Raw genomic sequence first — 13615 nt, 5'->3', positions numbered from 1 at the left:
TATAGGTAAAATGATAATTCAACAAAGCACATTCAGAAGAAAATATGAAAATAAAGCCACATATGAATCAACATTGCTATTTCTTCTAAATGTATCCAACAAATTACTTCAAGAAATAACATGTTTTCAACTCATCCTGAAATGAGAATTATAATATTTTTATATAACACTGGTAAGCATCTTTACCAGATATGGTTCTGGAGTTTAATATAAGCTGAAATGTTCAAGATGTATTTCTTTTAAACTAATAATACATGTTTTATGAATAATAACAGAACTAAGTTGCCCAGGGAATTTGTTAGAATACAAAGTTAAACCCCTTGTAGCCACGATGTTCTTTTAATTTAAAAATAAAAGTGAAGATTACAGAGATAATTATAAATAATATAGCAAAGTCACTGTGTAATGCCTTATAATTTTTCTGCATCATTCACATAAAATTGAATTTGTATTAAATTATATAATCTTTTAATTGATCAATAAATGTTGCTAAATAGCTGAGAATATAAAATTCAGAGCTACTCAGTTCTCCTTTGAATCAACCATATTCAAGTAAACTTCAAACAGACTATGAGATAGGTTTTATTTAATCAAACACTGAGTTTAGGCAAGTGTATTTTTGGCTTGCGTGTTGTTATTTTGGGGAAATATTGCGAAGGACTGTAACTCCAGCGAAATCTGTAGGCCACCTTAAAGAGAATTTTTATTGGTATTCTTAAATCTGAAAGCTTGAAACATATTGTACATACATTGAATGAATTAAAATTCCTTGTATCTTCACGCTGCAGCTATTAGATTGGAAGAGACTTTGTGGTTCGAAAACTAGTGTTCAAGGTGAAAGATATAAAGACAGTTACAGTGGTTACCATACAACAGCTTCCCAATGGGTATATTTCACATTCCTTAGAATCTCAGTGTTGTTCCATGTTATGGACTGAATTGTGTACCATCAAAATGTACATGCTGAAGCCCTAACCCGCAATGTGACTATTTGAACATAGGATCTTTAAGAAAGTGATTATGGTTAAATGATGCCTTAGGGTGGGGCCCTAATCTGAGAGGACTGGTATCCTTATAACAAGAGGAAAAGACCTAATGACTGGTCTCCTTCCACATGCACACAGAGGGAAGACCATGTTAGGGCAAAGCAAGAAGGCATATGTCTGCAACCAGAAAGAGGGGCCTCACTGGAACCGATGCCGATGGCACCTAGATCTTGGACTTTGGGCATCCAGAACTGTGAGAAAATAAATTTTTGTTGTTTAAGCCACCCGGCCGTGGCATTGTGTTATGGCAGCCTGAGAAGACTAATACACTCTTCGTCTTCTGTTTCTGGCTTACTTAGTCAACATGAAGCATATTTTAACACTTATTATTCTTATGTATCTATCAGTTTGTTTATCTAACAAATCATGTATCTATTTCCACTGCTCGCTAGGAATTGTTTTGGTTCCAAAGCTGTTATCCAAAAGATTCTGAAATCAGATGCTCTTTCTCCAAAAACATAGATATTAGTCCTAGCCTGCCTTCTTTTGATTGATTTCGCTTCTTTCAATTGCTTTCCCTTCAGCTCTTTCACCACCAAATTTAAGGGCTTATCAATGGCCACACTGCATCCAAAGCAGATAGAAATGTTACCTTTCCCCACTCCTGGTCCTCTGTTAAGAAGGAAAAGGCAATAACCTTTTTGCAAGTGCTATACTGGATGTTATACATGTTTTATTTTATTTTACGTAGCAATATAGAGAGGAGAAATCTTCAAGAATTGTAGTAGTTGAAGATTATTCTATAGGATTATAATTCAAATGCCAGTAATAAAAGAGTTTTAAATTTAGAACTTTGGCTTCAAAAGATACATTTATAACATCTCAGCAATAATGGTTTCCACCTCCATAAGAGCTCCACAAAGACGGTCATGTTTCTTTCTATTCATCTTGTCTGAGCTGCAACTTGACTTGTCCAATATCTAATATAAAACTGAGATGTTAACAGAACCCAGTAGCACAACCTGTACAGAATAGAGATGTATAATGAAATATAGCAGTGCCTCAAGTAATTACATACAGCATTTAAACACACTTATCCTCTACACAATGAAAAAATAACCTTTTAGTAGCCTTCCTGAATTTTAACTTTTATGGCCTGCCATTTTCTCTTGAATCAGTAAATGAAATACAGCATAGTGGGAAACTTGAAATCTATCACATAAGTAAATTTTGATTTTCTATGTTTAATTTTATAAAAACTTGGGTATACTGAATCCCATGGGCATATGACCATGATTTTTTAATATGTAGTAAATATAAATCTTCCATCCGCATAGCACAGTAACTTGAATAGGTTATACATGAGACAAATCTTCAGCTTGTAGGACAGTATTTATAGCAAGAAATAGAAATATCACCCAGTTAACACATTCTCAGTATATATCTATCAACAAGTTTAATTCGGACTCCTAAAATACTCATCCCAGGGTATAAATGCCAAGCAATACTTCAGGTTTTGCCAAATTTCTAGAACTCTCAAAATTTCACAGCAAGCTCTGAATTCCACTGAGTGATATTTTTCTTCCTCTTAATTTGTTTGGTTTGCAAAGGAAATGACATTTTCCAACATATTTCAACTTAAATTAGTGTTTTCTGCTATGAAAACATAATTTCACGTCTTGGAGAAACTCAACATGACTGACTCTGAATGGCTGTTAATGGAAGCAGTAGCTATTTGTGAGGCCCTTTGCAAGGATGTGCATGGTCCACAGGGCAAAACTAAAAGAAATCAGAGTGAGCGTAATAGAACTCACATGACATGATCAGTCCTTAAATAATTAAATCTACTTGAACTTGTAAAATTTTTTCAGTTGGTCTACCAAAAAATTGGGCTGGTGGAAAGAATATCATGCATTCATTTTTAATAGTTTGCATGTGATATTTGTTTGAGTTCCCAAAAATATTTTTATATTAAAAAGAGAAAAACAACAGTTCTATTTTTTAAGACCTGGAAGCATGTAATTCTTTTCAAAAAGTGTTTGTTTGTTGATTGATCATGCTATGCCTTTGTTGTAAATAGTAACTATGTTAGTTAGCTCTGTCTGACATGAAAAAGAAAAAACCATAGACTGGGTGGCTGGCCAAAACCATAGATACTTATTTTTCATAGTTCTGGAAGCTAGAGTCCAAGATCAAAGTCTGGCAGGGTTGGTTTTTTGTGGTGACTATCTTCCTGATTTGTAGACGTCCACAGAGAGTGGACATCTGCCCACCGTCTGTGTCTTCAAATGGTGAAGACAGAAAATGAACTCTCTGGTATGTCCTCTTTAAAATAAAATAAAATAAAATAAAATAAATATATATATATATATACACACACACACGTATATTTGTATAAATGCATGTGACACAAGTGTATATATGTACACACACACACACATATATATATATATTTTTTTTGTATAAATGTATGCAGTACAAGTGTAATTTTGTTACATGCACAGAATGCATTATGGGGAAGTCAGGATTTTGAGAGTACCAATCACTCAGATAATGGACATTGCACCTGTTAAGTAATTTCTAATTATCCATCCCTATCCCCCTCCCTCCCTCATTCTTCTGAGTGTTCATCGTCTGCTATCCCACACTCCACATCCATGTGTACACATTATTAAACTCTCATACGTAAGTGAGAAGATGAAGTGTTTGTTTCTCTGTGTTTGAATTGTTTCATTTAAGATCATGGCCTCCAGTTCCATCCATCTTGCTACAAAAAACACAATTTTATTCCTTTTTATAACGAAATATTATTCTCTTTTTATAAAAACGCTAATTCTATTTATTATCTTTATAAGGTGGATCAGGGCCCACCTTATGAACTCATTTAACCTTAATTATCTTCATCATTGTCTTCAAATACAGTCATATTGGCAGTTGAGCTTTCAGTATATGAATTTGGGGGCATACAAGCATTCAGTCCATAGCCACATTCCACTCAGCAAGCCAAAGGTCTCCGCGTTAGTGGGTTTAATATGACTAAGCTGACAGCTGGCAAGTTATCTCACGGACAATGTCCAACTAGAAAGCTCTTGTACTTTCCCAGTAAGTCAAAAGAAGCATACACTACTTGCTAATAGTTAAAATTACAGGAACTTTTCTGCTCTGCTCTGCAGTGATAGTAAAACCCTGCAGCACAGCATCAAGAAAAATCCTTGTATAGAAAAACCTCTCAACAAATGATACATGTTGAACATTTCAGTATATTAATTTGTTCAGGCTATTCATGTTCCATCCTGGATTATCTTAGATATAGGTTCACAAAAATTATCTACAAAAGAAACAAATCCAAAAGCGAATATTTTCGGAGCCTCTATTGTGTGAAACCATTACCAGTCATTTAAAGAGGGCTCTTCCACAAGATCTATATGGCTATTTCTAATAGTCTGTAGCATCAGTAAACACCATACATCCAAAGCGCCGTGTAATGACCCTACTGTTGCACATGAGGTTTTCCCACAGAGCCCTTTATTGCCAATATAAAATGAAAGGAATGTTGCTCCAAGTAAAGAAATGGATCAACAAGCAGCAATATACACTACACACAAAAGAAATACAACTTCTCTTTCTAAAAATTCGCTTAAAACTTTAATAATTCATCTTCTCTGCTTCCTTCTTGCCACAGTGAAAAGGAGCAACAGGTAAGAAGCGACGTTGTTTTCTATATGATATTACCCACAGCCAGCTCCATGAGAAAAAATAAATAAATAAACAAACATGGTTGGACTTATCTGCGCTCAGATGAAGTTTCTCTGGAGCACAAAAAGAACACCTGTGTCTTCAGTCCCGGATCTTCTATTAGCTAACGATATGACCGTGGGTTAGTCACTGGCAGTTCCCTCTCCAGTGAACTCTTGAGTGAGAAAAACGTCACCCACCTCTTTCAGTTGTGGAATGCTACCATCTGGTTTTTTAAATGTGTTTTCAGCCCACATAAGATGCAATGATATTAGCTGATAGAATTGACTACGCTGCAGTACGGTCAGAAATGTAACAATGAGTCAAAAAGTTTAGTGTATGCTTGTAACTGTTGACTTACAGTTCTCTTAAGAGGGAAAATAGAAAGAGTGTACAATAAGGGATGAAATTATTTTTCTCTGGGTTTATGTGAATAAGAATGAAGGTATTCAGTCTGCCAGGTTCTCAATGTGCTGACTATCTCAAGGGATTGCCTGGACATTTTATTGCCTTGGGTACACAAAGCCCGCTCAGCTTGTGTTGTCGAAAAGTGCTACCCAGACGTTTTGGAGGCCCCAGGGTTTTCCTATAAAAGCACAGTAGAAGTACGAGCTCTAAGACTGAGTTTATGTCAAAGATCCTATTTTCTCTCCTTTATATACCCAGCTCTAAGAATGAGCTTTCGTAAATGTTTATTTATCCCCTTCTGAAAAAAAGCTAAAAACTGGAAAGTTGGTACAGTATTAAAATTATATTCCATGAAACAAAATGTTTCTCCCCTAAGCCTCCGGATTTCTCACACACCACATTGTTCAAACTGATATTATCATTCTCGATATTTGCTTTTCACCTTCTGAATGTTTCCTCTGGTAAGATGTGGCATTTTGTCCTTGAGAAGTGAGTGCAAGTTACTATATTTTCCTTCTTGGCCACCTCATGAGACAGGCGGTGAAATGCCAAGAATAATGTAAACTGTACAGGAAAATACCATGACGTACTACACCTAGAAATATCTCAGCTTAATAGGTGTTGTGCCATTAACAGTGAATTTTATGGAGGTAAGGAGATGTAAATCTGTCATGTAGACAAAGATTCACGATAATACCCACTTCAGTGGATGATTTTCATCACAGTTAGGACTGTCAGGCAACTTGCGTGTTTTCTTGAGTCTCTTTAAGTTATGAAGGCCTCCTCCTATTAATCCAAGGTTGGGCTCTTGACCTTCCTGGGGTTGATGCCAATGATGTTGTTTGCAACTCTTCCCTTCTATTACCACTGATGTGATTTCAACCGGTGAGGTGGAGTTTTAATTAAGTAGCATTTGTTGAAAACAATAGTTGGAACAATTTAACTTAATACTAATTTTCTACAAACAATGCATTTTGGATGGTTGTAGAGTGTTGTATATTTGGAAGCAGTTCTAGATAGAGCCTTAATTTTCAGAAGATACCCAAAGCATATTATTGTGAGGAATAATTTAAATTGTATTTTTATATCTATTTCATAGGTGTGACAAAACACTGAATAACAATTTTGTTAGCTATTGTGATGTCACTGGGATGCAAATCATCTTTACAATGAGCCACACATGGACTTGGGGAATACCACTGTATTAGGAAAGTAACAACTAAAACAAATGATCTCTTTTTATTTTTAATAAAGCACAAAATATTTTAACAGGAAAGTTACATATCATCTTTAGTTTTAGCTCTTTTCGTTGTAAATTGTTCACTGAACATGCTAGAGAAGAAAATAATTTTTAATCTCATACGCCACTCCTTTCTTTCCATGTTTTTGGATACTAGAAAATGTACACAAAAATAATTTGAGATATGATCATAACATATAATTACATAATACGTATTAAATATATATGCTAAAATAGTTTTAAGTGGGACTTCCCGGCCGTTGTCTACACTGGAGTCCTAACTTCGTGACTTTACAAAGGCCATTCATTAAACAATTTTATTTTAAAATTTAAGGTAAAATGACAGGATGTATTTGATGTGTATGTGGGTATTCCAGATTATATATGAGGCAGCAATGAAATGGCAAACTGACAGTTACAGTCAGAGCTGCTGGATCTGGGATTAGGTGCTTTCCAGAGAACATAAGCTTTATCAGGGTCAGGGTTCTCAAGATAACTAATCAACTGATATTTTTCCAGTGGTAAAAACAGTACTGACTTTCTTCGTAACAAAAATCCATAGACAGAATCATAAACTGAAATTAAGCCAAAAAAGTGATTTTGCAGAGATAGATATCCCCAGATTATTTTCATTTTCTCTCCATTAAAGCTACAATACCTACCATGTTTATAATTTACAGTTTTCTAGTAAAGGAAGGCACACAAACTATTACAGAGGGGTGCAAACAGGAAGACATCCTTACCCTTCAGCTCAAACACAGAGACATGGGGGCGGAAACTGTCAGCCCTCTATACCAGTCACTACTCAAGTGCTTTATTTTTGCTTTTAAAATTTATTATTTACATGATGTAATATGGCCAAAAAACATATTCAATCTGTGCAAGATTCTAGATAAACAGATTCAGTAGTGGAAAGTTGGTTGAAATGTTCCCAACACTAATACGCATGGTACTGTATAAACCAATTAAAATATTCAAAAGGCTACCACTTGGTGACTGCAGAAGTCAGGATAAAGCTCACCGTTTTTTCAGAGTTTTGCGATGTGCATTAAAATATTTAATCTCAATTAATTTTAATTATTGAGTTGTATTAAACCTTATAATTATTTCACAAATAATAGATGACGCACACATTATAACTGAAGAAGATATAGTATTAACAGGGCAATTTAGCACCTCAATCTTCAGTTTTCACGACTCAGTCCTACCCATGAAGGACCACATGTTCTTCACATTTACCTGTAGGTTTTAACTCCAGACTTTGGAATTTGGCGTCAGGTATTTTGGTCCCAGTATCTGTCACATATAAATTTGTTTAAGGACTTTTATGATGAACAGCAAAGAGCACGTACAAGATGAAAACATTTGCTTATTGCAGTAGTCATTCTGATCATTTAGATTCGTAAAGAAGTTAACTTACTCTTCTTTTACCCTGTGTATATACTTTCTATTTTAACTACCAATTATTTAAATTACTATACATTCAATGACAAGAAAAAAATAAGTGTTTATGGCTTACATATGTATTACATTTATTTAACACTTAAATAGAAATAAAAGTAATACAAAGAGACACAAATGTGTTCTAAATCTATAGTTCAACAAGAAGCACCAAGAGAAAAAGATGTCATGTTTAAATTGCTAGAAAATGCAGTTTGCTATATGGTCTTTTAGAAATATAAGATATTTGTATTTTAGACTTTTTGAAAAATTATGCTGTGAGGAAACCTACTTCAGTCTAATTGCCAATTCATTTAACCGTAAAACTCCAACCCTTTAAAAATTCTATCATCAAGACATTTTGTGTGTGTGTGTTTTTAACTTCCTCAGGGTCTGATCAGCCTTTAACAACCTCTGCCCTCCAGGTTCAAACAATTCTCCTCCTCCTAACAAAAGCGATCTGTGTTTCATATCACTCTGTACTTGCCCTAATTATTAAACTCTGTTGTTACTACTCATGTAATTACTTAGACTAGGGGTCAGCAAACTACAACCATCAGGCCAATCAAATCCATTGCCAGTTTGTGTAAATAAAGTTTTATTGGAACACTATCATGTTTATTTATTTACATATTGTCTATCACTGCTTCCACACTACAATGACAGAGTTAAGTAGTTGCAACAGAGAACTCATGGCCAGCAAAGCCTAAAATATTTACTCTCTAGCCCTTTAACAAAATCTTTGCTGACTCCTGAAGATAGTTATAGAAAGTTTCTTGACTGTTTATACCTACTTGCAAAATCTTTTTTTTCTTCCAACTTTTGTTTTAGATTAAGAGGGTACTTTTGCAGTTTTGTTCCATGGGTAAATTATGTGTCACTGAGGTTTGGTTTACAAATTATTTCATCATCCAAGTAGTCAGCATAGATCCAATAAGTGATTTTTAAATCATCACCTTCCTCCCACCCACCTCTCAAATAAACCCTGGTGTCTATTGTTCCCGTCTTCATGTTCATGTGTACTTAACATTTAAGTCCCACTTATAAGAAAGAACACACAGTATATGGTTTTGTGTTCCTGCATTAATTCACTTAAGATAACAGCCTCCAGTTGCATCCACCTTGCTGGAAAGCACATGATTTCACTCTTTTTGTGGCTGCATATTGGCCTGATGTTTTCTTTTTTTGTTGCGTCTCTACCAAGTTTTGGTGTCAGAATAGTGCTGATTTTACAAGATGAGTTGTAGAGGACTTTTTTTGAAATACGTTCAGTAGGACTCTGTAGGGAGCCAGCCCCCACATCACCCATGTTTGGTGGCGACAAAGGAATAAAAAAAAGACAGATTAAGAATGCAGCCGGGCGCGGTGGCTCAAGCCTGTAATCCCAGCACTTTGGGAGGCCGAGGCGGGTGGATCACAAGGTCAAGAGATCAAGACCATCCTGGTCAACATGGTGAAACCCCGTCTCTACTAAAAATACAAAAAAAAATTAGCTGGGCATGGTGGCGCGTGCCTGTGATCCCAGCTACTCAGGAGGCTGAGGCAGGAGAATTGCCTGAGCCCAGGAGGCGGAGGTTGCGGTGAGCCGAGATCGCGCCATTGCACTCCAGCCTGGGTAACAAGAGTGAAACTCCGTCTCAAAAAAAAAAAAAAAAAAAGAATGCAAAATGTGGGACCAGGGGCCCATCACTTGTACTGGAGGCAGTGAAGGACTTGAGCTCTGATTTCCACAGTATTTATTGGTTACAATCACTTTGATCTATAGGGTAGAAGTGGAGTGATGGTGGGGAGAGGGTGACATGATGGTGGGGTGAATCAGTGAGCCGGAACTGAATCAATGAGCCAGAACTGGTGTGTCCTTCCAAAGATTGATAAGAGTGGCAATTTGGGAGTTTCACAAAACAAGAACATGTGGTGTCTTTAGCCTATTATCTACGTGCAGCTGGTGGAACGCAGGTCTCACAAGGAGCCTACAAGTCTGGTTATGTCTTAGTGCTACAAAGGGGTTTTACGTCCTTGAGCACAATGCTTATGGTAAGAGAGCCTAGGTCACCTGCACTGGAACATAAGGCATGGAGAAGTTTGCCTCCCCAGAGGCCTCCTGCAGATTGTCATAGTTTATAGGTTACTCACAACCAATTTATGTAGGCACTCTGTAAGTCCTTTCTCCTTTGCTGCTTCCCCCCAACAGATTGGTAGCAACTCTTATTTATATGTCTTCTAAAATTTGGCTGTAAATCTGTGTGATCCAGGGCTTTTACTGGTTGGTAAGTTGTTGTTTTTTTTTTTTATTATTACTGCTTCAATTTCAGAACTCCTTATTAACATATATGGGTATTTAATTGCTTTCTGGTTCAATCTTGAGAGGTTGTATGTTTCTAGGAATTTATCTCTTGTAGTGTTTCTAGCTTGCGTGCATAGAGGTGTTCATAATAGTATCAGTGAGTTTCTTGCATTTTTGTAGGGTTGGTGTAATATTTTCTTTGTAATTTTTCATTGTATGTATTTGAATCTTTTCTCTTTTTTTTGTTTTTCTTTTCTTGTTTTGAGACAGAGTTTCACTCCCATCACCCATGCTGGAGTGCAATGGTAAGATCTTGGCTTACTGCAACCTCCAACTCTTGGGATTAAGCAATTCTGCTTCATTCTCCCAAGTAGCTGGGACTACAAGCACATACCATCAAACCCAGCTAATTTTTGTACTTTTTTTAGAGACAGTGCTTCACCATGTTGCTCAGGCTGGTCGAGAACTCCTGAGCTCAAGTAATCCACCCAGCTCGCCCCCAAAGTGCTGGGATTACAGGTGTGAGCCAAGGACCCAGCCTTTTTTTTTTCTTTATTAGTCTACCAATCTTATTTATTCTTTCAAAAAACACATTTCTGATATTGTTAATATTTTGTACAATTTTTGTGTCTCAATTTCCATCAATTCACCTCTGATTTTGATTATTTTTTGTCTTCTGCTAGCTTTAGGATTGCTTTGTTCTTATTTTTTAGTTCCTTTAGCTGTGCTGTTACATTGTTAATTTGCAGTCTTTCCAACTTTTTGATATGAGTGTTTAGCCTTATAAACTTTCCTCTTAACACTACTTTAGCTGTGTTCCAGAGACTCTGGCATGTTGTATCTCTGTCTTCATTCATTTCAAAGAATTTCTTGATTTCTGCCTTAATTTCATTATTTACCCAGAAGTCATTCAAGAACAAGTTATTTAATTCAAGAGCAAGTCATGCGGAGAATCTGATGACTGTGTGTCTTGGATATGTTCATCTTGTATATTATCATACTTGTAATTGTATGGTTTTTAGAAATCTTCTTAGTATTGATTTCTATTTCCATTGCACTGTGGTTCAAGAGTGGTTGGTATGATTTCAGTTTTTTTGAATTTGTTATGAAATGCTTTATCATTAAGCATGTGGTTCATCTCAATGTCTTCTTTCCAGAGTTCTGTTTGGAGTGTGTCAGTCTTTTATATATATATATATATACTTTGGGCTCTGGGATACATGTGCACATCCTGTATCCTGCAGGATTGTTACACAAATAAATACATGCCATAGTGGTTTGCTGTCTCCATCCCCCACCTCAAGAGTCTCCTAACAGCAGGAGAAATCTCCCTCTGTTATCCCTTCCAATGCCCCCCAGCCACCACTGTCCTTCCCCTCCCCTCCCCTCCACCCCCCTACCTAACCCACTGAGTGTTGTTCTCTTCCATGTGCCCAAGTGTTCTCATTGTTCATCACCCACCTATGAGTGAAACATGCAGTGTTTGATTTTCTGTTCTTGTGTCCGTTTGCTGAGAATGATGGTTTCTAGATTGACCCATGTTTCTACAAAGAACACGAGCTCATTGTTTTTTATGGCTGCATAGTATTCCATGGTGTATATGTGCCACATTTTCCCTGTCCAGTCTATCATCGATGGGTATTTGGGTTGGTTTCAGGCCTTTGCTATTGTAAACAGTGCTGCAATGAACATTCATGTGTATGTGTCCTTATAGTAGAATGATTTATAATCCTTTGGATATATACCCAGTAATGGGATTGCTGGGTCACATGGAATTTCTATTTCTAGATCCTTGAGGAATCACCATACTGTCTTCCACAATGGTTAAACTAATTTACACTCCCACCAATAGTGTAAAAGTGTTCCTTTTTCTCCAGCATCTATCTCCAGATTTTTTAATAATTGCCATTCTAACTGGTGTGAGATGGTATCTCAATGTGGTTTTGATTTGCATTTCTCTAATGACCAGTGATGATGAGCGTTTTTTCATGTTTGTTGGTGGCATATGTGTCTCCTTTTGAAAAGTTCTGTTCACTTCCTTTGCCCACTTTTGAATGGGTCTGTTTGTTTGTTTGTTTGTTCTTGTAAATCTGCTTTAGTTCTTTGTAGATTCTAGTTATTAGCCCTTTGTCAGATGGGTAGATTGCAAAAATTTTTTCCCATTCTGTTGGTTGCTGGTTCACTCTAATGACTGTTTCCTTTGCTGTGCAGAAGTTTTTAAGTTTAATTAGATCCCATTTGTCTATTTTGGCTTTTGTAGTCATTGCTTTTGATGTTTTAGTCATGAAGTCCTTGCCTGTGCCTATGTCCTGAATGGTTTTGCCTATGTTTTCTTATAGGGTTTTTATGGTGTTAGTTCTGATGTTTAAAATCATTATTCCATCTGGAGTTAATTTTTGTATAAGGTATAAGGAGGGGGTCCAGTTTCAGCTTTCTGCATATGGCTAGCCAGTTTTCCCAACAGGGAATCCTTTCCTCATTGCTTGTTTTTGTCAGGTTTGTCAAAGATCAGATGGTTATAGATGGGTAGTGTTACTTCTGAGGCCTCTGTTCTGTTCCATTGGTCTATATCTCTGTTTTGGTACCAGTACCATGTTGTTTTGATTACTGTAGCCTTGTAGTATAGTTTGCCTATCAGCATGGCATGTGTTTCCATCTGTTTGTGTCCTCTCGTATATTCTTGATCAGTGGTTTGTAGTTCTCCTTGATGAGATCCTTTACATCCTTTTTTAGTTTCATTCCTAGGTACTTTATTCTGTTTGTAGCAATTGTAAATGGGAGCTCACTCATGATTTGGCTCTCTGTCTGTTGTTGGTGTGTAGGAATCGGAAATACAAACTACCATCAGAGATTACTGCAAACAGCTCTATGCACATAAACCAGTAAATCTGGAAGAAATGGATAAATTCCTGGACACGTGCACTCTCCCAAGACTAAACCATGAAGAAGTTGAAACCCTGAATAGACAAATAACAAGGTCTGAAATCGAGGCAGAAATTAATAGCCTATGAACCAAAAAAAGTCCAGGTCCAGACAGATTCACAGCCGAATTCTACCAGACGTACAAAGAGGAGCTGGTACTTTTCCTGTTGAAACTATTTCAAACAATACAAAAAGAGGGAATCCTCCCTAACTCTTTCTATGAGACCAACATAATCCTGATACCAAAACCTGGCAGAGACACAACTAAAAAGAAGACTACAGGCCAATATCCATGATGAACACTGATGCAAAAATCTTCAGTGAAATACTGGCAAACTGAATACAACAGCACATCAAAAAGCTTATCCACCATGATCAAGTAGGCTTCATCCCAGGAATAAACATTATCCACCACATAAACAGAACCAAGAACAACAACAACAACAACAACAAAAAATAGATGCAGAGGCCTTTGACAAAATTCAACAGTGCTTTATGCTAAAAACTCTCAATAAACTATGTATCAGTGGAACCTATCTCAAAATAATAAAGGCTATTTACAGCAAACCCACAACCAATATCATACTGAATGGGCAAAAA

This window comes from Saimiri boliviensis, chromosome 18 (assembly GCF_048565385.1).
Source record: "Saimiri boliviensis isolate mSaiBol1 chromosome 18, mSaiBol1.pri, whole genome shotgun sequence".
NCBI lineage: Eukaryota > Metazoa > Chordata > Mammalia > Primates > Cebidae > Saimiri > Saimiri boliviensis.
Note: the sequence above shows the minus strand (reverse complement) of the source record.